Raw genomic sequence first — 27,546 nt, 5'->3', positions numbered from 1 at the left:
AATCAAAATTCCAAAATCTTATTTTAAAGAGTTAGAAAAAGTTCTAAGTAAATTCATCTGGAGAAATAAAAAGTCAAGAATTTCCAGGGATTCAATGAAAAAAGTATAAAAGAAGGGGGCTTAGCCCTACCTGTTATAAAATTATATTATAAAACATCAGTCATCAAAACTGTCTGATATTGGCTAAGAAATAGAGTGATACAGCAGTAGAATAGACTAGGTGCAATAGCAGGAAACAATTATAGTAATCTGCTGTTTGATAAACCCAAAGAGTCCAGCTATTGGGCTAAAAACTCTCTCTTTGATAAAAACTGCTGGGAAAATTGGAAAGTTAGTTTGAAAGAAACACCTCACACCCTATAGCAAGATAAGATCCAAATGGATACAGGATGTAGAAATAAAGAAAAAATACTATAAGCAAATTAGAAGATCAAGGATTAGTTTACCTGTCAGATCTATGGAAAGGGAAGCAGTTTCTGACTAAGGAAGAGATGGAGAATATCACTAAAAATTAACTCAATGATTTCAATTACATTAAATTAAAAATCTTTTGCACAGACAAAACCACCATAAACAAAATCAAAAGAAATATAGTAAACTGGGAAACAATCTTTACAACTCTCTGACAAATGACTGACTCATTTCTAAAATATACAGAGAACTGAGTCATATTCTTTTAAAAAAAAAAAAAGCCATTCCCCAATTGACAAATGGTCAAAGGATATGCAAAGGCAATTTACAGATAAGGAGATCAAAGGAACCCACAGTAATATGAAAAATTTCTCTAAATCATTATATTAGAGAAATGCAAATTAAAGCTTATCTTCACACCTCTCAGACTGGATAATCCCAGAAAGGATAATGATCATTGTTCAAAGGGTTGTGGGAAATCTGGGATATTATTGCATTGTTGGTGGAGCTGTGAACTCATCCAACCTTTCTGGAGAGAAAGTTGGAACTATGCCCAAAGGGCAACAAAAATGTGCATACCCTTTGATCCAGCAATACCACCACTACTGGGTCTATAACCTGAAGAGATGATAAAAAAGGGTAAAACCATCACTTGTACAAAAATATTCATAGCAGCCCTGTTTGTGATGGCAAAGAATTGGAAATCAAGTAATGGCTTAGCAACCTGTGGTATATGTATGTCTTGGAACACTATTGTTCTAATAGAAACCAGGAGGGATGGGAATTCAGGGAAGTCTGGAGGGTTTTGCATGAACTGATGCTCAGTGAGATGAGCAGAACCAGAAAAACACTGTGCACCCTAACAGCAAAATGGGGGCAATGATCAATCTTTGATGCACTCACTCATTTCATCAGTGCAACAATCAGGGACAACTTTGGGCTGACTGCAGTGGAGAATACCATCTGTATCCAGATAAAGAACCATGGAGTTTGAACAATGTCCAAGGGCTTTTTCCTTTAATTTAGGGAAAAAACCTGATATCTTATTGAGTGATCTTGTTATCTCTTATAGTTTATGTTTCTTCCTTAAGGACATGATTTCTCTCTCTCATCACAGTCAATTTGGATAAATGTATACCATGGAAACAATGTAAAGACTGACAAATTGCCTTCTGTGGGGGTTGGGGGGAGGGAAGTAAGATTAGGGGAAAATTGTAAAACTCAAAATAAAATAGTTAATAGAAAAATATTATCATTTTCTTGAATATAATTATTATTTCTATGATGTGCTGTTTGATTCACACATTATTTATAATTATTTAGTTTCTAATTAATTTTTGGTTTCTATTTCTTTTGTTAAAATTTTTTCATAATTTATTTATTTTCATCCTTTTATACCTGCATATTTTCAAGTTACAAAATTTCCTTTCACACTCCCTTGCCACCCCCCCAGCAGTAAACAGTCATATTTTGATAAATATATTTACCAATTAGTATTAATTAATTTTATTATGAGCAGTTAAGATTAAGGGAAAGAAATACATAAGAGATAAAATGTATAGAGTGTTCATCAGTTTCTGGAGGGTTGCTTTGTGTGTGTGTGTGTGTGTGTGTGTGTGTGTGTGTGTGTATGTGGGTGTATGCATGTTGTTTCTTTTGATCTGTTTTTCTTCCTCTTAATGGGGATAACCTAGTCAATAGCTGGTCTAATACAGTTGTCCTAGCACTTTGAACTGCTGAGAGGAGCTGCTTCCATGAGGTTTGTTCATCTCACAATGTTGCTGTTCATATGTACAGTGTTCTCTTGGTTCTACCCCCTTCATTCAGCATCAGATCCCATAACTTATTTTATGTTTCTCTAGAGTCCTACCATTTATAGTTTCTTATAGAACAATAGTATTCCATAGTATTTAGGTACCACAGATGGTTTAGTCTTTCGCCAACTGATGGGCATCCCCTTAATTTCCAGTTCTTTTCCACTACAAAGAGATCTACTATGTATATTTTGAAAGATACAGTACTTTTCTCTTTTTTATAATTTCTTCAGGTAATAGAGCTAGAATAGGACTTGCTGAGTCAAAGTCTCTGAATAGTTTCATTACTCTTTGGGTATTGTTCCATATTGCTCTCCAAAAAGGATGGATCCATTCACAGTTCCACTAGAAATGCATCAAAGTCTCAATTCACCTACAACCTCTCCAACACTCCAACACTCATCATTTTCCCTTTTTCTCATCTTGGTCAGTCTAATAGGTGTGAGATGAAATCGCACTGCTATTTGTATTTCTCTAATCAATAGTGATTTGAAAATATTTTTATATGATTATATATATATATATATATCTTTAATTTCTTCATTAAAAACTGTTCATATCATTTGACCATTTATCAACTGGGTAATGACTTGTGATCTCATCACTATGGTGCAATTCTCTATATATTTTAGTAATGAGCTCTTTGTCAGAATTAATTGTGAAGTTGTTTCCCAGTTTTCTGCTTTCCTTATAATTGTGGCATCATTGATTTTATTAATGCAAAATTTTTTAATTTAATCTAGTCAAAATCATTCATTTTTCAGGTTATAATGTGTACTAATTCCTCTTTGATCATAAATTTATCCCATGTCCATAGATATGATAGATAATTTCTTGATCAATTCATTTATCTATTGTATCACTCTTTATGTCTAAATCCTGTATCCATTTTGGCCTTATTTTGATATAGAGTGTGAGATGTGGATCTATGTCAGGTTCTTGCCATATTTTCTTTCCAGTTTTTCTCAACAATTTTTATCAAATAGTGAGTTCTAATCCCAGAAGCTGATGGTCTATAGTTTGGCAAGGAGTAGATAACTTTCATCATTTATTGCAACTTCTTTTGAACCTAGCCTAATTCCATGATCTATTAATTTCTTTCTTAACCAATACTAGGCAGTATTGATGACCATTGCCTTGTAGTATAGTTTTAGCTCTGGTATAGTTTTAGAGTTAAGCCACCTTCTTTTACATTTTTTTCCATCAGTTCCATTGCCATTCTTGCCCAGTTTTTGCTCCAGATGAATATATTTTTACTATTTTTTTCTAGCTCTGGCAAATAGATATTTGGTAGGTTGATTGGTATGACACTGGATAAGTAATTTACTTTTGATAGAATTGTTATTTTAATTATATTAGTTACAATCTAACTATGAGTATTTGACATTTGCCAATTATTTAGATCTGATTTTATTTGTAGGAGAAGTGCTTTATAATTGTGTTCATACAGTGTATGGCTTTCTCTTAGGAGGTAGATTCCCAAGTGGTTTACCTTTCTATCACAATTTATGGAATTTAATTTTTATTGCATCATAGTCTGAGACATATGCATTTATTATAGCTACCATTCTGCATTTGATCATATGATTTCTAATGCCCTAGGACTTGGTCAATTTTGGTATAGGTTCCATGTATTGCAGAGAGAAAAAGGTATATTCCTTTCTCTCTTCAGTTAGTCCAGAATTCTGTTGTACATACTTAAGTTTTCTAAGATTTTATTTACCTTCTTAAATTCCATCTTTTATATTTTATGGTTAGATAATCTAGTTCTGAGAGAAGGTGAGATCTTCTATGTCTCCTTGGAATTGTCTCAGCTTTACTTCTCGAAATTTGGATGATATACCACTAGGTGCATATATGTTTAATAATGATAGTTTTGTTATCTATGGTGCCTTTTAAAAAGATGTAGTTTCCTTCCTTATGTTTTCATGGGTATGATTTTTACTTCTGTTTTATCTGAGATCAGGATCAGAGCTCCTGATATTTTTACTTAAACTGATGCATAATATATTTTGTTCCATCCTTTTAATTTCTCCTGTGTTTATTTTTCTATTTAAAATGTGTTTCTTGTAATCAACATATTATAGAATTCTAGTTATTAATCCATCCTGCTATCCATTTCTGTTTTATGGGACAGTTCATCCCATTCACATTTACAGTTAAGATCAATAATTCTATATTTCCCTCCATACTATCTTTCCCCGTTTATATTTTTCTCTCTTTCCTTTCCTTCTCATCAAAGTTTTACTTCCTTTCCTCTTTAGCTTTTCTTTTAAAATTTAGATTTCAGTTTGTATTCACTTATACTGTTGCCTTCCCTATTATCAGTTCCTTCTTACTTTCTTTCACTTCCCCTGTGACCTCCCCCAGGATAAATTTTTAATATCAAGTGGGAATGCATTTTACTCCTTCTCTGGACAAAATCTATTGAATAAAATTCAGTCAGTGTTCACACCCTCCCTTCCTCCCCTCTAAAATTATAGATCTTTGTGCCTCTTCACCTGGTGTTATTTATCAATCAAATATTATTAATCAGGTATCAGCAATCAAAGCTTTATTATTTGATTACTTGATTATATGAGTTCAAAGTACTATCAAAGTATATTCACAGATTGATTTGTTGATATGTTGATTTTTTTGATAAGCAGTTTTGCCTCAAAGTCACTCAGTACCCCCCCTTTTCTGTCTCAATAGAATTGCACATCATATGATTCTAGACTTACATCAAATTATAATCATTTTTATCTTCTCCCCTTTTTCATGTACCTTCCAAGGACACCCAATCCTTATGAAACAAAGTATCATCACAAGCCAAATTATTTCATGAACCATTTGAATCATAGTACCAAGCTTCCTTTCTCCCACACTTCTCCCTTTAACTCCCCACCTACGGTAGTTAAATCCTTGTTAAATGAAGTATGGATTAAGTACAACCCTTCTAGGTAGGTTCTCATCCTCTGCTTCTACAGTCACTTTTGATTTAATTAACTATAGAGTCTCAAAGTCTTCTACATCCTTGGTCACTCTAAAGCTCTCTCTTAAGAATTTTACAATTGATTGCAAAGTATGGGAGACATTTACTTAGGAAATTCCACCATATGATGCCCCTATCAGAGAATGTACTAAACTTCATCAGAAAAGAAGAATAAAGTAGGTCAAAGGAAACTGAGACACTTAAGTTTAGGGTAAACACCACTGCTTTTCTTCAAGACCTTTTGTCTCACATTTAGTGATGTGGACTTGGTCTTCTTCAGCGCAGAGACAAGAATCAACCATACCCCATCCTTTAAGTCCAAAATCTTCAATTATATTTAATCCTTTATCTATCCTTAGAGAAATACAATTCTCAAACCTTACAAGTTTTATATCTTCCCTTATCATGTTGTATACAATTTGATGTTCTTGAAGAGCAATTGTTTTGTTTTGTTTTTCTTTCCCCTTTTCATTTATTTTTTATGCATCTCTTGAGTTATGTATTTGGTAATTGAATTCTCTGTTCAGTTCTGGTCTTTTTATTAGGAAATTTTGGAAGTCTTCTATTTCACTGAATATCCATCTTTTCCCCTGACTATATATGCTGAAATTTTCAGGTTAGTAAATTGTTGGTTGTAATCCCAGGTCCTTTGTCCTCTTATATCTGGTATTCCTGGTCTTTCAGTGTTTAGGGTGATAAGTCCTGTGTAAATATAATTGTGTTTCCTTTGTATTTAAATTGTTTTGTTTTTGCTACTTGCACAAATTTGTCCCTTATTTGAGAATTCTGGAATTTGACTATAATAATCAGCTCTTTCTCAAGCTATTCTGTACATTCTTTCAACAGCTGTTTTGTCTTCTTGTTCTGACAGATTTGGACAGCTTTCCCTAATAGTTTCCTGCAAGATATTATCCAGATTATTTTTTTCTTTAATCTCGAATTTCTAGTAGTCCAGTGATTTTTAAATGATCTCTCTTGGATCATTTTTCCATGTTGCTTGATTTCTTAAAAGATATTTTAGTTTTTCTTCAAAATTTTTAAGTCTTTTTATTTTGTTTGATGGAATCTTATAGTCTTGTGAATTCATTAGTTTCTATTTGTTCTAATTTTTAGGATTTTATTTTCTTCACTTTTGTGTTTCCATTTCTAGTTGACCAGTTTTATTTTTTGAAGTTTCAGTCGTTCAGTTGATATTTTTTTACTTTTAAAGAGTTTAATTCTTTTGTTAGTTTTTCATAATTTCCTGCATGATTCTCATTTCTTTTTTTCCATTTTAATTCCTCCTCTGTTCTTTAGTTTTTATATTCTTTTTCATGTTTTTGGATTTCTGTCCAATTTGTAGACTCTTTTGAGACTACCCCTGTGAGTAATTTTACACTGTTTTCTTCTTCCAGGTGGCATTATTATCATCATTATCTGCATAGCAGCTTTTTTTTTTTTGCTCATCTTTAAATGTCTAAGCCCTGCTTCTGAAGTATGGGGAGTATAGGGAGTATAGGGAGTATAGACCCAAACTTTTTATGCTAGGTCTGGGATCTGATCCCTGGTTTATCATTGACCAAGATCTTGCCTTACAGTCTAGGCCTTGCCTTAGTAGTTGATTTTCTCTTTTATGCCCAGATTCTGCTTCTGCAATGGTTTGCTACCAAATTAGTCCTGTCTTTCATCCAGGTAGTCAGACATTTCGGAGGGATTGTAACTCTCCCTGCTGGTTTGCTACCTAACTGCTGGGACCTGTGCTGTTGTCAGGTTGTCTAAACCTGGACTACACTGTGGCTAAAAGACTCTCATTTGCTTTCTCACTCTGCTGCCTCACTGGGCTTTACTTCTACTTTTCCCTTAAAGAGACAGATCTTTACTGAAGATACTCCATGATGTCTACCATTGAAAACTTCATTGGATCTTCTGTTTTCCTTTGAGGGATCATTGCTTTAATGTCTGTGCAGTGGCTTCATTTAACTTTGATAGAGAAAACTTCCAGTGGCATGTTAGCTTCATGCCATCATCTTTGCCTAACTTAACTTTTCCTGAGGGGGTTTTGATCTATATTTTCTTTCTCAGCATGATTTATTATGGAAATGTCTTGCTTTTCAATTTCCCTCCAGCCTATTTTCCACTGTGTATACTTTTATCTCTCTGTCCTTTTGTCCTGTATCTTCTCAGTTATGATTTGATTATGACCACTGCCTCCCTTAATCTGCCATCCCTTCTATTTGCCATCTCTTCTATTTCCTTTCCCTTTCCCCTCCTACTTAGCCTGCAAGATAAGATAAATTTCTATCCCCTTCTGAATGTGCATGTTATTCTTCTTTAAGTCAAATCTGATGAGAGGCAAAATCAAACAATATCATGTTTCGTTTCTTTAGTTGTACTGGAATAGGTCTTTTGTGACTCTTCATGTTTATAATTTACTCCATTATACTTCCCCCTTTCTTCTTTTCCAAGGCCAATCCTTTTTTTGAACCACTTATTATTTTTATATAATAACATCAAAGGTAAGCTATACCCAATGTCTGTTAATTTTTTCTAACTTCAAAATTGAGAAAGAGTTCTTAAGTATTCTAAGTATCATCTTCCCATGTAGGGAGGTAAAAAGTTTAACCTTACTGAATAACATGCTTTGTTCTTTTCTAGTTATCATTTCATGCTTCTTTTGAGTAATATATATGAAGATATAAATTTTATTTAGCTATAGTCTTTTCATCAAGAAAGATTGTAAGAAAGATTGTCATAATTTTTCTTCCCCGAGAGAATGTTGCTGAGTACAGTTTTTGTTGTAATTCAAGTTTCTTTTTCTTTTATGTTATCATATTCCAAGTCTTCTGATCCTTTAATGATGAAACAGCTAAGTGCTGTGTCATGATTGTGGCCTCTTGTAGTTTTTTCTCCTTGACCTAATATTTCTTTAATTGGCTACAATATTTCTTGAAGTTTTCAATTTTGGGATCTCTATCAAGAGATGATCAGTGAATTCTATCATAATTTTACTTTCTGGTTCAACGATATCAGAAAAGTTCAAAGCAATAATTTTTGAAAGTGTTGTAATGATGGTTGAGTAAAGGCATAATTTGCCTGAGCTGCTCCCTAAATCTCTCCAAATAACATTAAAAAGACAATAAACAAATTCTAGATTAGTGAAACCCACAGAAATATAAAATGAATAATTTCAAAGAAAACTAAGAAGATTGACAAAAATGTCTGTTGTAAAGTGTGAGATAGGAACTCATTTCATGACAAGTAACAAAACCTCTGACCTGACCCTCTGACTCAGGAGAAGGCCTGAGGAGTCACCCAATCTGTAGCCATTGCAACAGTGTCCAGAACCCATCCCACAGGTGATAAGGGGATTGAACAATTTATCAGAAGGAGATTACAGGGGCCCCTTTACTAACAATGAGTCAGGATTCTGTTGCTTTGTCCAAATTTATATCTGGATTATTATCCTGGGTGGTAATCCATTGGTGAGAAGGTACACTAGGATCTCTTCTGATATTGTGGTCACATTTTTCTTATAGTTCCAAGATAGAGAAGAATACTTATGGTCACTCCTAGAAAACACAGGACAGGGGGGCTAGGTGGCGTAGTGGATAAAGCACCGGCCCTGGAGTCAGGAGTACCTGGGTTCAAATCAGGTCTCAGACACTCACTAATTACCTAGCTGTGTGGCCTTGGGCAAGCCACTTAACCCCATTTGCCTTGCAAAAAACCTTAAAAAAAAGAAAAGAAAACATAGAACAGAGAATCTATCATAATTGAGGGAAAGAAAGAAAGGAGTGAAAATTGCTTTAATCTTACTCTCTTTGGAGTTGACTCAAAGGTCAAATAACACAAACACTCAGTTGTGTTGCAAAAATTATCATGTCTATAGAATATTAGGAAGAAAATTAAAAAAGAAAGGAGGGAGGGACTTATATGAGGGATAGAAGGAGGGAGGTAGAAGGAAAAGGAAAAGGGGAAAGAAAAGGGAAGGGTTATTGATCATAATACAGATTGAGGGAGGTGATGGTCAGAAGCAAAACACTAGTGAGGAAGGATGGAGTGAAAAGAGAAAGAAATGTACTGAGGGAAAAGAGATAGAATGGAGGATAATAAAGAGTTAGTAATAATAATAATTGTGAATGCAAAAAGGATGAATTCTCCCATAAAATGGAAGTGGATAAAAAAATTAGAATCCTACATTATATTCCTTGTTTACAGGAAACACATGTAAATATCTGAAATACACCAGAATAAAGGCAAAATACTGAAAAGAATATATTATGCTTTAGTTGAAGTTAAACATAAAATCAAGGGTAGCAATTCTTATCTCAGACACAGCAAAAACAAAAATAGATCTTACTAGAAATTTGGAAGGAAACTATATCTTCCTAAAAGTTACCACAAAAAAATGTTGTAATATCAATATTAATGACATGTGTACAAAATGCAGCTTCTTAGAGAAGTTAAATGAATTACAGGAAAACACAGAAAAATTATACAAGTGGAGGACCTCTACCTCTTCTCTCAAAACTAGATAAATTTAACCACAAAATAAACAGTAAATAAATTAAAGACTCAAATAGAATATTATAAAAATTATATATATATATATATATATATATATATATATATATGAAAGACTTCTGGAGAAAATTGAATGGTGATAGAAAGGAATATACTGTTTTGTCATTGGTACACTGCACCTACAAAAATATTACCATATATTAATGTATAAAAACCTCAAAAATGCAGAAAAACAGAAATATTCAATGCTTGCTTTTCACATCATGATGCAATGAAAAGCATGTGTTATAAAGGGCAATGATGAAGTGTACTTCAAATTAGTTGGATACTAAATAACCTAATTTTAAACTATGAGTAGATCAAAAACAAATCATAAAAACAATCAATGACTTCACCTAAGGTAATGACAAAAATGAGACATCATATCAAAACTTGCAGGATGCAAAGTATTCGTTAGGGGAAATTGTATGTTTCTAAATGCTTACATGAATAAAATGGAGATAAAAGAGATCAGCAAATTGGTCATTCAGCTAAAAGCTTGAAAAAAGAATGTATTAAAAAATCTCCAAATAAATACCAAATTAGAAATCCTGAAAATCAAAGGAAATTATTAAACTAATAAATGAAAATAACATTTGGTTCTATGACAAAAAAAAACAATAAACCATATAAGCCTTTGGTTTATTTGATGCAAAAAAAAATAAGGAAACTAAATCACCACTATCAAAAATGAAAAGAGTGAATTCACTAATGGGAAGGAAATTAATACAATGATTTGGAACTATTTTGCTCAACTGTATACAGATAAATATGACAATCCAAGTGAAGTGGATGCATATCTATAAAAAATGTCTAGATTAACAGAAAAAGAAATAGAATATTTCAATAATCCCATTTCAGAAAAAGAAATTGAACAAAGTATGAATAAACTCCTGAAGAAGAAATATGTAGAGTCAAATGGATTCATAGGTGAAGTCTACCACACATTTAAAGAACAATTCCAATATGATAAAACTATTTTAAAAATAAGCAAAGAATAAATTCTACCAGATTCCCTCTTTGACACCATTATGGTTCTGATGCCTAAAGCAGGTATAATTAAAAATGAGAAAGAAAATTATATACCAATTTCCCTAATGAATGTTGTTACAGAATATTTATATGCATATATAAGCAAAAATATTAAAGCAAATTATCACAATAATAATATAATCATATCAATTAGGATTTTTAACAAGTATGCAGGGATGGTTCAGTATTACAAAAACAATCAGTGTAATGGATCATATCAAAAACAAAACCAACAGAAATCATGATTATCTCAATATATGCTAAAAAAAAGCTTTTGAAAAAGTAAAGCAAACATTCCTGTTAAAATACTAGAGAGCAAAGAATAGATGAAATTTTCATTAAATTCAGGAGCATTTTATCCATAAGTATCTATCTAAAGCCATCAACAAGCATCATATGTAATGTGGATAAGCTAGAATCACTCCTAATAAGAACAAGGGTGAAACAAGGATCTCTATTATTGTCACTTCTCTTCAATATTATATATGAAATATTATTTTTAGCAATAAGAGAAGAAAAATTTGATGGAAGCAGACAGAAAACTTACTATTTTCAGATGATAATTGTGTACTTAGAAACTTCTAAAAATCAACTAAATAACTATTTGAAACAATTGACAACTTTAGCAAAGTAGCAACATATAAAATAAGCTCAGATAAGTCTTCATCATTTTAATGTATTAATAGCAAAGCACAGTAGCAAGAGATGGTAAGAGAAATTCCATTTCTAGTAATTGTAGAAGACATAAAATACTTGGAAGACTACCTGTCATTTTAAATCTAGAAATTTTATCACAATTGTAAATCGGTTTTCAGACAACTAAACTTAGATCAAAACAGTAGGAAAAAATATCAATTTCTTATTGTTAGACCAAGCTTAAGTAATAAAAATGACCATTCTAACCTGCATTAAATTATTTATTCAGTGGCATAGCAGTCAAATTTCAAAAAATTATTTTATAGCGTCAAAAATAATAGTAACACAATTTCATCTGGAGGAATAAAACATCAATAATATCAATGGAAAAAAGTGCAAAGATAGGTGGTCTAGCTATATCAGATCTAAAATTATATTATAACTACACCATAACTGCTTGATATTGGCTAAGAAACAGAGTAGGAGATCAGTGGAATTGATTAAGTACAAAAGACATAGCAAATAACAATAGTAATCAACAGTTTGATAAAAACAAATACTCTAGCTTCTGGGATAAAAACTTATTACTTTGCAAAAACTCCTGGGGAAACTGGAAAAAAGTGTGGTAGAAACTGGGTATAGACCTGCATCTTACACAGTATACTAAGATAAGTTCAAAATGAGGGGAGCATTTCAATATAAAATGTAATGTTATAAGACAATTAGGAGAAAAAGGAATAGTTTATATTTTAAATCTATGGAGAGGAGAGGAGTTTGTGAGGACCAAAAGTGATAGAAAACATTATAAATTGCAAAAGGAGTATTTTTGTTTCCATTAAATTTAAAAGGTTTTGCATAAAAAACCAAATTCAAACAAGATTAGAAGGAATAGAAAAAAAACTTGGAAATTATTTTCATAGCTTATGTTTCTGATAAGGACTCATTTCTAAAATATATATAGAGAACCGAGTCAAATTTATGAGAAAAGAAGGCATTGCTAAATGTTCTGGCAGTTTTCATATGGATAAATTAAAATCATCTTCTGTCATATGAAAAAGTGCACTAAGAAGAAATATAATTTAAAACCATTCTGAGGTAGCATCTCATACCTCCAGATAGGTCAATTTGACAAAAAAAAGGAAAATAATCAATACTGTAGGAGTGTGGGAAAGCTAGGACACTAATGCACTGTTGCTGAAAATGATTCAACAATTCTGGAGAACAATTTGGAACTATGCCAAAAGGCATATTGATCCACTAATACCACTGCTAGATCTGTATCCCAAAGAAATCATAAAACAGGAAAAAGATCCATATGTATAAAAATACTTAAAGTTACTCTTTTTAAGTGACAAAGAATTGAAAAATGATGAGCTGCCTCTTAATTTGTGAATGACTGAACAGATTATGGTATATGTCTGAAGTACTATTGTTCTTTATGAAATCATGTGTGAATCGATTTGAGAAAATCCCAGAAAGATTTATATGAACTGATGCTGAGTGAAAAACAGAACCAAGAGAACAATGTAAGCAGAAAGATTAACATTGTTTGATCAACTATAATGGCCTTAATTCATCTCAGCAGTTCAATGATGAAAAGCAATTCTTTTTTTTCATTTTTTGGGTTTTTTTTTTTAGGTTTTTGCAAGGCAAGTGGGGTTAAGTAGCTTGCCCAAGGCCACACAGCTAGGTAATTATTAAGTGTCTGAGACCGGATTTGAACCCAGGTACTCCTGACTCCAGGGCTGGTGTTTTATCTACTACGCCACCTAGCTGACCTGAAAAGCAATTCTTAAAAATTTATGATGGAAAATTTCAACCACATCCAGAGAAAAAAAATAACTATGGATTTTGATTGCAGATCAAAGCATTTTTTGTCACTTTAAAATTTGTTTTATTTTTTTTCCCTTAATCTCCTGGCTTTTTTCCCTTTTAGTTCTGATTCTTCTTTCACAGCATAATTAATTTTAAAATATATTAAACATGATTGTAAATGTATAACATTTATTGAATTACACACTGTCATGGAGAGGAGAATGAAAGGGAGAATGATAGGTCAAACTCAAAAGATGGAACTCAAAAGCCTACAAAAGTATAATGTTTATTTCTATCTTTGCATGTTATTGAAAATATAAGATGAAATAATTTTAAAAATTAGTCAACATCTTTGAAGAGAAGATGCAAAAAATATTGAAGAATTTCAATTCAATTCAATAGGCCAAATGGGAAAAGAGGGACAAAAAAAACAAGGATCAAAAAAAAAAATACCTCAAGAAGCAGAAATGGCCAAATGGGAAAAGAGGCAAAATGGAAAAATTAACTGATTAAAAAATAAACTACTTAAAAAGTAAGAATGAACAATTGAAAAAAGTAGGTGCAAATTTCACTGAAGAAAATAACTACATAAAATATAGAAGTGAGCAAAGAAGCTAATAAATTTATGAGAAATCAATAAACAACAAAACCAAACCAAAATTATTAAAAAGAGAAGGCAAATATTTCATTAAATAACTACTAACTTTGGAAATAGACAAAGGTGAAATGATTTTAAAAATTTTTGGACTATCTCAAAACTATAGTTTAAGAAAGAACCTGCATATTATCTTTCAATAAATGGTCAAGAAAATGGCCCTGCTAATTTGGAACTCCAGGATAAAATGGTGATGCTGTTTGACCTTCATTCATGAAGAAGACCATGACAAGGAAATGATGACTAGCACGCAACTTTTATTTGAGTGAGGGGCTACTGTTCTAAGTCACCAGTCTCACTTTCTCCTCCAGAGCCATTTGAATCCAGTAGCCAGATATGAATCCAGAGATGGACTTGGATGCAAGACAATCAGGGTCAAGTGACTTACCCAAGGACACTTAGCTAGTAATTGTCAAGTGTCTGAGGCTCACTTCAAACTCCTATCCTTTTGACTCCAAGTCCAATGTGCACCTACCGGCCTTATAGGATAAAATATAAATGGTTTGTATCCATCAATCTACTCTTGAAAGAAATCCCAAATTGAAAATTTCCAATACAATCAGTCAAATTCCAGAAATCCCATGCCAAGAAGAAGATATTACAAAGAGCTAGAGCTAGAAAAAAAAAAAAAAACAATTCAAGTATCATGGAACCTCAATCAAATGAGTTGGAAAGTGATTAAGGAAAGTGCAAAGGAACTAGGATGACCCCAAAATGCCCAATGCATCAAATCTGAGTATAATCATTCAAGCAAAAGAAAGCCCAACAAAATAAACGACTTTGATACATTCTTAATGAAATAACCAAACTGAATCAAAAATTTAGTTTCTTTTTTTATTTCTTTTTTATTTTTTTCATCCTTATGCACATATATATTTTAAGTTACAAAATCTCATTCTACCTTCCCTTTGCAACAGCTCCCCTCAACAGGGAATGGTCAGATTAGCATTCTACATAACATATTTTTGATAAACATGCTTATAGAATAGTCATTTTAGGTATGGGGAATTAGGATTAAGTGAGATACATAAGAGATAATATTTATAAGGTGTTCATGAGATTGTGAAGGGGTTTTTTTTATTTTGATTTATTTTTCTTCCTCTGAATTGGGATAACATTTTCCATAAGTCTAAAATAGTAGTCCAAGCTCTCTGAACTACTGAGAGGAGCTGCTTCTACCAAGGTTGATCATTTCATAATGCTTTGTTATTGTGTACATTGATTTCCTAGATCTGCTCCCTTCACTCAGCATCAGATTCTCTAAGTTTTTCCTTGAATCACTAGAGTCTGACCATTTATGATTTCTTATAGAATAACATTCCATAGTATTAATTTACCATAACTTGTTTAGCTATTCCACAATTGATGGACATCCCCTCAATTTCCAATTCATTGCCACTACAAAAAGAACTGCTATGCATATTTTGGAACATGTGAGACTTCCCATTTTTTCTAATTTTTTCTGGGAATAGCCTTAGAAGTGGAATTGCTGGGTCAAAATTTTGATTTTTCAAGTACAAGACTCAAGAGACACATAAAAAGTAAAGCCAAAAGGGAAATCTTACAAAATTATGTAAAGTTAAACTGTTGACCTTTCTGGGAATGGGAAGATGATTCTGGATATTAACAAGAATTTTCTTATTATTAAGACAGTTGATCTTCTGAGTGGCAAGCTGTCACTACTTGTTACATAATGTCTATCATGAAATATGTCAACTTTACCTGATGGGCAAATGTTTATTGTCAAAAAATCACTGAACTGGCCAGTGAGTGACAGATTGGATATTCAATGTTTTTGCCAATTTGCCATCAACAAATTATATACTGGTGCTCTGCTTGTCACTGCTGGAGTGCTGTGATATCTCACTGATACGAGAGGAACCCATATCCATGAAATTAGGTATACCACAGCATCCAGGCATCATCAAAAATCTTAACTCCTATCAAATCAGGCCAAAGCATGAAACAGATATGGAAAAGGCATTGATAAAGATGTTTTTGCACAATACTCCCCTCACTATAATAAACATATTTGCAAGTTATTTCATCATACTTATGACAATATGGTTCTCTTTGATTATGAAGGATGATATTGACAATTCTCAACAACTCATTAGAATGATCATATATAGATAGAAAACAACAGAAAGTTGAATATGAAGGTCTATTATCTAAAAATGTAAAATAAAAGAATGAGATCTGTATTCAGGTGCCATCACTTCTTTTTCTTGGAATGGATGATATTCTTCACCTACAGACATGTCTTGGATGATTGTATTACTGAGAAAAACTAAATCATTCTAAAATAAACATCTTAAAAATATTGTTTTTACTTTATACATAGTATGTTTCTTTGGTACATGTAAGTATTTCGATTTTTTTCTGAGAATATCCTGCTTATCATTTTTTGTTTCAGGTTTTTCTTTTTTTAATAGATTAATTAATTTGTTTTCAGATTTCCTACAATATTCTTGTTTTGAAAGTATACCTAATCCCTGTTCCCCACACAAAGATAGAGAAGTGTCAATAAAATTAAAGAGAGAAAAAAAGAAAAAAGTATACTTTAGTCTGTGTTCAGATACCATCAGCTTTGTCTCTTGGACACATCATATTCTTTATCATAAGTCCATAAGAGATGTTGCTTCAATTTATTTTCCTCAAATTTACTATTGCTAACTGTATTTCTCTCCATTCTGTTCCTCTCTCTCTCTCCTTTCACTTTGCCCCTCCTCAAAAGTGTGCTGTAGGGAAGCCAGGTGAAACATCATCTCTGGAGCCAGGAAGACCAAAATCCAAATCCAATTGCAGACACCTAACAACCACTCAGCTGTGCAACTCCGGGCAATAACCCAACCTGTCTGCCCTGCAAAAAAAAAAAAAGAAAGAAAAAAAAGAAAATGTGTTGCATCTGACTACCGTCTCTCCTGATCTTCTTTCTCTTCTATCACCTACATCCCCTTCCCCTGTCCCTGTTCTCCCATCTCTTACCTCTCTCTTGTCCTTTCAGTTAAGATACATTTCCATATGCTATTGAGTGCGTATGTTGTTTCTACTATGAGCCATTTTGAATGAAAATGAAAGCTCACTCATTCCTCTCACCTTCTACCTTTCCATTCCATTGCTAAAGCTTTTTCTTGAGTCTTTTACATAAAATATCTTAGCCCATTCTATTTCTCCTTTCCCTTTCTCCTAGTATATTCCTTTTTTCTCCAATTGTCTCCAACTTTTTTATTTTATACTTTTGTATTCAGCTCTCTCCTTTGTCTTGTCTATATGTGCTCCTTCTACTTCCTCTAATAAGTCAGAAGAATCATATGAGTTATCAGTATTTTCTTAGCAAGCAGGAACACAAGCAATTCAACATAATTAAGTCCCTCATAATTTGTTCTTCCTGTATACTGTCTTTTTGCATAACCTTAGTTCTGTACCTGTAGATCAAACTTTCTATTCAACTCTGCTCATTTCAACAGGAAAAGTTTGAAAGTCCCCTATTTCATTGAATATCCATCTTTTCCCCTGAAAGAGGATGTTCAATTTTTCTGGGTAGCTGATTCCTTGTTGTAATCCAAGCTTTTTTGCCTTCCAGAATGTCATGGAAGCTCTAAGGAATATCATATCCAAGCTCTACAAGTCTTTTATAGCCCTGATTGTAGCACCAATATATTTGAATTGTTTCTTTCTGGCTGCTTGTAATATTTCTCTTTGACTTAGGAATTCTAAAATTTGACTAAATCTTCCTGGTTTTTTTCAGGGGGTGGATCTCTTTCAGGATATGATAGTCTATTCCTTCAATTTCTTTTTTTTACCCTCTGCTTCAAGGATCTCAGGGAAATTTTGCCGGATTGCTTATGGAAAAAATGAAGTATAAGATCTTTTCCTGGTTATGACTTTCAGGTAGCCCAATAATTTTTAAATTATCTCTCTTAGATCTGTTTTCCAGGTCAGTTGTTTTTCCAATGAGATATTTCACATTTTCTTCTAGTTTTTCATTGTTTTGTTTTTGTTTTTTTTGTTTCTTGATTTATAACAAAGTTATCAGCTTCCCTTGAATCCATTCTATATTTGAAGGAGTTGTTTTCTTCAGAGAACCTTCTTATCTCCCTTTCCATCTAATCAATTCTGCTTTTTAAGGCATTATTTTCCTCATTGACCTTGTGAACTACTTTTTCCATTTGACCTAAATTGGTTTTTAACATATTTTCTTCAGGTATCTTTTTTGTATCTCTTTCTCCAAGTTACTGACTTGGTTTTCATGATTTTCCTGCATTGCTCTTATTTCTCTACCCAATATTTCCTCTCTCTTCCTTGCTTGATATTCAAAATTTTTATTGAGTTCTTCCATAGCCTGAGACCAAATCCTAAATTTTTTTGAGATTTTGGATACAGAAGCTTTTACCTTGTCATCTTCTGAATATGTTTTGATCCTCCATGGGACTAAATTAATTATCTATAGTCAACTTCCTTTTCTTCTGTTGTTTACTCAATTCACTAATCTATGACCTAAGCACATCCCACGTTTTAGAGTGCTTTTGGAACCACCCCTACCCAGGGACCTCAATTCCATCAAGTTCTTGAGAGGCTCTGACAGCTCTCCTGGATTGTGTTCTGGTCTGTGGATGACTACAAGCACTCCCCTCTGTCCTGCAGATGCGATGAGGGTCCCTGCTCTGTTATGGCAGTAGGGAGCCCCAAACTGTGATCTGGATCTGACTATGGGCAAAGTGCAGTGTCCTGTCCTAGGGATAGCAGAGAGACCTCAGCAGCCTCTCCCTACTCCTTATGGCCTGTGGGCTGAACACTCTGGAAGCAGCTTCCAGGGTGGGTATGTGTTGAGGTCTGACTGACCTGGGCTCCATGCTCACTTTGATGTGGCACAGTATTCCCACTGACCTTCCCACTAACAAGTTGACCTTGGTGATCTCTGGGCTGAGAGGTCTGAAAACTGCTCCCCTGCTGTGAACCCAAGTGCCCCCAGGGATTCAGGTTTCCCAAGAGCTGTTCCTGGATGGTTGGAGCTCATTTGCTCCAGCATAGTGAGATCTGGACTTCACTGCACTGCACTGTGACTCCTTCCAACCCTGGAGGAACAAACCATTCCTGTAGATTTTCTAAATTGTCTTGACCCCGAAAGTTTGTTTTATATAGTCTTTCTGTGAATTCTACCACTCTAGAATTTGGTTAGTCATAATTTTGTGACATTTGGAGGGTCTGCAGAAGAGCTTCTGTGAATTCCTGCCTTAATGCCACCATCTTGGCTCCACCCCATTTTATGACTTCTTAAAGAAAAATAGTATTTCATTATAAGTAAATATCACGATTTGTTCAACTCTTTCAGTTGATTGGCATCCAATTTCTAACCATTTGTCACCCTAAAAGAGCTACTATAAATATTTTTGCACATATGAGTCCTTCCCCTCCTTTTTAAATTTCTTTCAGAATATAGACCCAAGTGGTATATAAACCTAGGTCAAAGGATATACAAGGTTTTGTAATTCTTTGGAGCACAGTTCCATAAAATTATAGAATTGTTAAATCAATTCACTGCATTAAAGTCTCATTTTTCCCACTTTCCATCTTACAGTTGTTTTCTTTTTCTACTCTATTAGATAATTTAATCAGTGTAAGATATCTCAGATTGTTTTAAGTTGCATTTTTCCAATCAATGATGAGAGCATTTTTTATTATTTTTTTTCAGTTTTTGCAAGGCAATGGGTTTAAATGATTTCCCAAAGTCACAGAACTAGATAATTATTAAGTGTCTGAGGGTGAATGTGAATTCAGGTCCTCCTGACTCCAGGGCAGGTATTCTATTCACTGTGCCACCTGGCTGCCCCAAGAGAGAATTTTTTTTAACATGGAGATACATAAGGTTGATTATTTCATGTGAAAACTGTTCATATCATCTGATCATTTGTCAGTTGAGGAATTGATCTTATTTTCATAAATTTAACTCTGTTCTTTACTAATAGTTGAAAAATGAAATGTTTTTATGAGATACTTAATTTCAATTTTTTTCACAGCTACTATTGCTAACTGTATTTTTAGAGACTATCCCCTATCAGGTTACTCTATTCTCTCTCTACTTTCTCCCTGTCTCTTCTCATAAGTTTTGCATCTAAGTATAACTTACCCCAAATCTCCTCTTCCTTCTATCCTAACCTCCCCTTCATTTCACTTATTTTCATCCCTTCCTACTTTCCTGGAGAATAAGAACAATTTCTTTACCCAATTGAATGTTTATATTATTCCCTCCTTAAGCCAATTCTGATGAGAGTAAAAAGTTCACTCACTCCCCCTTAAATCTCCATTCCTCCTCCATGATAAAGGTTTTTTTCTTTTATCATTTTTGTGAGATGATATACCACATTCGACCTCTCACTTTCTTTTTATCCAAATACAGTTCTTCTTCATGACTTAATATTTTTTTAGATATCATCCTTTCATTTTTCAACAAACATCTGTGGCCTCTGCATATATATACCTATTATATATATATATATATATATGTATATATATATACATATATATATATATATATATTGTTCTTATGAGTTACCTGTATCACTTCCCATGTATGAATGTAAACAGTTTAAACTTATTAATTCCCTTATGATTTCCCTTTTTAATTACCTTTTTATACTTCTTTTGAGTCTTGCACTTCAAAGTCAAATTTTCTATTTAGTTCTGGTCTTTTCACCTACAATGCTTTAAAGTTCTTTATTGCATTGAAAATTCATTTTTCCTCTGAAAAATTATGCTTAATTTTTTTGGAGAGGTGATTCTTTTTGAAATGCTAGCTCCTTTACATTCTGCAATATCATATTACAACCTTTCTATACCTTGGTATAGAAGTTGCTATATCTTGCTTTGTTATACTGAATGTAACTACATGATATTTTAATTGCTTTTTTCTAGTTCCTTGTAATAAATTTTATTCACCTGAAAACTCTAGAATTTTGCTTTAATATTCCTGGGGGTTTTTATTTCAATACATCTTTCAATAGATGATTGGTTCATTCCTCATATTTCTTTTTAAATCTCTGGTTCTAAATTATTAAGACAATTTTCTTTGATCATTTTTTGAAAAATTTCATGTTTTTGATAGTTTTAAATTGTTTTTCTTTCTTTCTTTTCTTTTTTATCTTTATTGAAAGTTCATTTAATATTCTAGATTATTTGCAAAGGTGATTTTCAACATTTTTCCAATTGCAAGTCTATGAGTTACACATTTTTCTACCATCCTCCCTTCATTTATCATTCTCCATGACAACATACAAAATGGCATGTACTATCATGTTTAACATAATTCCATATAAGTCATATTGTGAAAGAGGAATTAGAATAAAAGGGGGAAAACCTGAAAGAAAAAGAAAACTATAATAGAAATTTTTTAAAAAGTGAATATGGTAGACTTAGTTGTGCATTCAGAATCCATCATGTATTTTCTGTATGTAAATGAAATTTTAACAGTTCTCTTAGTATTGTTCTTGATCAATGAACTGCTGACAAGAGCTATCCATCATACTTGATCATCTCATATTGTTGCTGTTAATGTGTACAATGTTCTTTTAGTTCTGTTCATTTGACTTAGCATCATACAAGTCCTTCCATTCTTCTCTAAAGTTATCACTCCTGATTATTTACACAATAACAGTAATCCATAATATTCATATACCATAATTTGTTTAGCCATTCCCTAATGGGAACAGGCATCCCCTCTATTTCCAGTTCTTAGCCCCTACCTACCAAAAGAGCTACTATAAATATTTTTAAACATGTGAGACTTTTTCATTTTTATGATCTCTTTGTTTAATAGACTAAGTAGTAGAATGGTTGGAACAAAGGGTATATTCAATTTTATTGCCCTTTGTGCCTATTCCCAAATTGCCCTCCAGAATGACTGAAACAATTCACACCCAACCAACAGTACATTCATTTCCCAGTTATCCCAAATCTTTTTCAATATTTATCAGTTTACTTTTTTTGTCATCTAAGTCAATCTGATAGGTGTGAGGTGGTAGCTCATAGTTGTTTTAATTTGCATTTCTCTAACCAGTATTGATTTGGAGCATTTTTATAGGATTATATATAATTTTGCTTACTTCCTTTGAAAGTTGCCAATTCATATCCTTTGACCATTTATCTATTGGGAAATGACTCAAAACCTTATACATTTGATTCAGTTTTCTCTACATTTTTAAAAATGAATCTTTTATCAGAAACACTAGATGTGATTATTGTTTCCCAGTTGTCTTCAATCCTTCTAATCTTGGCTGCTTGGTTTTACTTGGGCAAAATCATTTCGGTTTAATATATTCAAAGTTACCCATTTCGCAATTTATACTGTTCTCCAATTCTCATAAACTTACCCCCTCTCCAAAGATTTGATACATTATTTCTTGTTCTCTTCATTGTTTATCATTCTTTAGGTTTAAATACCATGAGCATTGTAACCTTATTTTGTTACAGGTGTGAAATGCGTGATTATGCCTAGCTTTTATGATACTATTTTCCACTTGTACCAGCAGTTTTTGTCAGAGTGAATTCATATCCCAGAAACTAGTGTCTTTGGGTGTATCACAACAGTAGATGCCATTTAGTACTGTTTCTTTTGCACTTAAATTAATCCACTGATTCATCAACTTTTTTTTAAATTTTTTTCTTTAGAAAGATTTTATTTATTTTGAGATTTACAATTTTCCCTCCATTCTTACTTCATCCCTCTCCCCCCACAGAAGGCAGTCTGTTAGTCTTTACAATGTTTCCATGGTATACATTGATCTCAGTTGAATGTGATGAGAGATAAATCACATCTTTAAGGAAGAAAAATAAATTATAAGAGATAGCAAAATTACATTACAAGATTTTTTTCTAAATTGAAAGTAATAGTCTTTGGTCTTTCTGCAAACTCCACAGTTCTTTCTCTGGATATGGTAGTATTCTCCATTACAGATGGACAGAATTGTCCCTGGTTGTTGCACTGATGGAATGAGCAAATTCATCAAGTTTGATCATCATTCCCATGTTGCTGTTAGGGTGTACAATGGTTTTATGGTTCTGCTCATCTCACTTGCCATCAGTTCATGCAAATCCTTCCAGGCTTCCCTGAATTCCCATCCCTCCTTGGTTCTAATAGAATAATAGCATTCCATGATGTACATATACCACAATTTGTTAAGCCATTCCCCAATTGAAGGACATTCAATTAATTTCTAATTCTTTGCCACCACAAACAGGACTAGTATGAATATTTTTGTACAAGGGATATTTTTACCCCTTTTTTATAATTTCTTCTGGGTCATTGTATAGATCCAATAGTGTTAATGCTGGATCAAAGGGTAAGCACATTTATGTTACTCTTTAGGCCTAATTCCAAATTGTTCTCCAGAAAGGTTGGATGAGTTTACAACTCCATCAACAACACATTAATGCCCCAGATTTCCCACATCCCTTCCAAAATTGATCATTGTTTTTTATGATTGGCCAGTTTGAGAGGTATAAGGTGGTACCTCATAAATGCTTTAATTTGCATTTCTCAGTTTTTCCGTTTGATTTTTAAACTCCTTCCTGATTTCTTCAAGGCAGTCTTTCTAGGTTGGAGACACCTTCATATTCTCCTCAGAAGTGCTAGATCTCTCTGGGTTAGAATCCATTTCTTCTAAGTATTTCTTCATGGGTCCTCCTTTTCACTGGCCTGTCCTCATATTTCTAGGATCATTTGTGTGTGTGTGTGGGGGGGCTGTCTCTCAGAAGTTTGCTTTTGAAGATCCTAGAGGCTTTGTTCATTTGGCTTAGTAATTTCAAGGGCTGGCCAGTAGTTAGCACTGGTTGCTTTCTCTGGAGTGTTTAGGGCCCTGAGCAGCAGGGTCTGAGTTGACCTTGAATAAGGTGCTGAGCCCTGGGGGAGGAAGTTAATCTCTTTCTGTTGAGTGTACTCTGTTGACCACCCTTAGTCTGAGGGTATGGGGAATCATTTATTGTTTGTTCTGGGCAAAGGGCTCTGCTGATCTAAAAAAACAAACAAAAAAAAAGGGGCAGCTAGGTGGTGCAGTGGAAAGAGCACTAGCCTTGGAGTCAGGAGCACCTGGATTCAAATCTGACCTCAGACACTTAATAATTAGCTAGCCATGTGTCCTTGGGCAAGCCACTTAACTCCATTGCCTTGAAAAATCTAAAAAACAAAACAAAACAAAGGGCTCTGCTGAAAGTATGGAACTTAGGTCCCTGTCCCAGGTGGTTGTTCTCAGGGTGTACTCTGAAACTATGTGCTAGAAGTCACACTCCTGTAGCTTCTCTTACCCAGGTCAAAGTTTTCTCAGCTAAAGTAGGATCTCACACCTGCCACTCACGAAAGTCTCTATGGCTGAGATTGAATCTCTGGCTTCCTCCAGCTGCTGTCCCCACACTGACCCTCTTCTCCTGTCTCCTGGTTCACCAACAGTCCCCTGAGACAGAACCTATTGATAGGTATTCTTCCCCTAGCTTCTCTTTCTGGGTTTTGTCAAATGAATATCTGTTAAGAGGTTTCTTTCATGTTGTTTTTTAGGGGAAAGAGGAGTACCTAACACAGTGCCTGTCTTGGCCAGAAGTCCTCTCTTCAACTATTTCTTAACCAGTAGCTGACAGCTTTGATGACTGCCACTTTATAATAGAGGTTTAGATATTGTAAAACTAGACTATCTTCTTTTGCATTTTTGCATCAATGCCCTTGATATTCTTGACCAGATAAATTTGTTGTTCCAGATAAATTTTGTTATTATTTTTGCTACCTTTGTAAAAAAAAATTATTTGTTTTTATTTGCTTGAATAAGAAACCGAATTTGGACTTCAGGTCAAGATGGCAGAGAGAAGACAGACACTGTGCTAAAGTCTCCTTATGGGGCAGCTAGGTGGCATAGTGGAGAAAGCACCGGCCTTGGAGTCAGGAGTACCTGGGTTCAAATCGGGTCTCAGACACTTAATAATTAACTAGTTGTGTGGCCTTGGGCAAGCCACTTAAACCTGTTTGTCTTGCAAAAAAAACCCTAAAAAAAAAACCTAAAGTCTCCTTATCTCCCTTCATATAAAATATGAAACAAACCTCCTAACAGAAATCCAATCAACAAAACCCAGAAAGAGAAGCTAGGAGAAGAACATCTTCCTCATGGTTTGTCTTCTGGGATCGTGGGTGAGCCTGGCACAGAGGTGAACTGTGCTAGGAGCACAGGATGTGTGAGAGCCTGGGAGCAGGACTAACTTGATCAGCTGAGGGGAGAGAGCTTGAGGGCAGGACTGGATTGATCAGTAGCAGAGGCATGAGCCAGCTGGGGAGCAGAGGCATTGGCTGTAGGGATGGCAATATGGAGCTTACTGGCAGGACTGGAGACTGAGTTCCAGGTCCAGAGCAAGAGAGCTACAGACATCGATCCCTGAACTCCACTGGTCTGGAGGAACTCAGAGTCCATATCTTCATTTCAGCTGAAACCTCTTCCCAGAACAAAAACAATTATACCCCACCTCTGCCTCACCCTCAGGTGTGAGCAGCAGAGTCCCCTCAGCTGTGAATAGGGAGAGTAATTACCTTTTCCTAGAGCAAAGACTACCATTGTTCAAAGATAAAAATATTCAACAGCTTCAACCTCCCCCTCCAGGTCAAGGTTGAGGACCACAAATCATGGTCACAGATAATCTTAGAAAAGGCAACCAGCACCACCTACTGGGCTGCTGAATTGGAGTTAGTAAACCCAGTGAGTAAAGCCTCTAGGGATCTCAACAGCAAACTTCTGTGAGCCAGACCATCGCCAACATAAGGTCTTAGGAAAATGAAGAAAGGTCAGCAAAAATGAGGGTCCATAGAAAAATTCTTAGAAGGAAAAGACTAACTCAGAGAGACCTAGAACCTCTGATGAGAGTGTGATTTGGTCTCCAGCATAGAAAGACTTCCTTGAAGAAATCAGGAAGTAGTTTAAAAATCAATTTCCTAAATTTGGAGAGAAAATTAACACCCTGGAACAAGAAAACAAATTCTTGGAAAATACAATTGAATAAATGTAAAAAAGAAAATAATTAAAAACCTCAGTTGGTCAAATGGAAAAATTTTCAAAAATAGAATTGACAAATTGGAAAAGAAGCTGAAAAAAGAAATGAAGAAAATTCTTCTCTAAAAAAAGAATGGAGTCTGTGGAAACTAATGACTTCATGAGATAGCAAGGATCTGTCTAACAAAATCAAAAAATTGAAAAAAATAGTAGAAAATGTGAAATATAAGCAAAGAGCAGGTTAGATTAAAAACCAGAATCCTATAACAAGCTGCTTACAAGATGGAAACCTGCCCTGATATCATGGACCAGAAGGCACAATAGTTATTGAAAGAATACATCGATACCCTCCAGAAAGAGATACTAAAATGAAAACACCAAGGAATGTTGTGGCCAAATTCCAGAACTATCAGATAAAAGAGAAAATCCCGAAAGCATCCAGAAAGAAACAATTTAGATCCCAAAGAGCCACAGTAAAGATTTCACAGGACCTGACTGCATCAACACCAAGGGATTGGAGAACCTGGGATGAGATATTCCGAAAAGCAAGGGAGCTTGGAATGTAGCCAAGAATCCACTATCTGGCAAAGCTGAGCATTCTATTCCAGGGGAAAAGGTGCTCATTTAATTAAATGGGAGCCTTCCAACATTTCCTGATGAAGAGACCAGAGCTAAATAGAAAATTTGGATATGGAAGAGGAGGCTCAAGAGACACATGAAAAGGTTAAAAAAGAGGGGGTGTGTGTAAAGAAAATGTGCTATCCAATAAGGCGAAACTGGCTATATCCCCACTTGGGTGAAAGATTCTCATAACTCTTGAGACTTGTAACTCTATTAGAAGAATATACTTAGCCAGAAGAGATGGACACTCATGACTTACCCGTGAGAATGCTATCCAATAAATATCATATGCAATTTGGGGCCAGGGAGATATAGCCCACAAACTAAATAACCCAATTTTAAAGAATGAGTGGATCAAACAATAAACTATAGAAAGTGTTAACTATTTATTCCTAGATAGTAAAATATCTAGGAAACAACATAACAAAACCTATGGGAGTCATTCAAAGCAGCTGACAGGGGATATATTATGTCCTTAAATATTTACACATGAATTAAATATGTAACAAAAATTAGAGAAAGAAAAAATTAAAAACCTTCAATTAAATACCAAATTAAAAATTATAAAAGTTAAAAGAGAAATTAATAAAAACTAAAAGCAAGAAAACTATTGAACTAATAAATAAAACCAAGAATTGGTTTTGTGAAAAAAACCAATAAAATTGATAAACTTCTGGTCACTTTGATTAAACAAAGGAAAGAAGAAAAACAAATTGCTAGTATCATAAATGAAAAATGTGAACTCACCAAAAATGAAGAGGAAAGAGAAGTAATAATTTGGAATTATTTTACCAACTCTATGCCAATAAATTCAACAATTTAAGTGAAATGGACAATAATTTACAAAAATATAAGTTGCCCAAGTTAAATGAAGAGGAAATTAAATACCTAAATAACCCTATCTCAGAAAAAGAAATTCAACAAGCCATTATTAAACTGACTAAGAAAAAAATCTCCAGGGCCAGATGGATTCACAAGTGAATTCTATCAAACATTTAAGGAAGAATTGGTTCGAATTCAATATAAAAT

Source organism: Macrotis lagotis, chromosome X, assembly GCF_037893015.1.
Source record: "Macrotis lagotis isolate mMagLag1 chromosome X, bilby.v1.9.chrom.fasta, whole genome shotgun sequence".
In the NCBI taxonomy this organism is placed as follows: Eukaryota; Metazoa; Chordata; class Mammalia; order Peramelemorphia; family Peramelidae; genus Macrotis; species Macrotis lagotis.
This window is presented reverse-complemented; position numbering follows the sequence as displayed.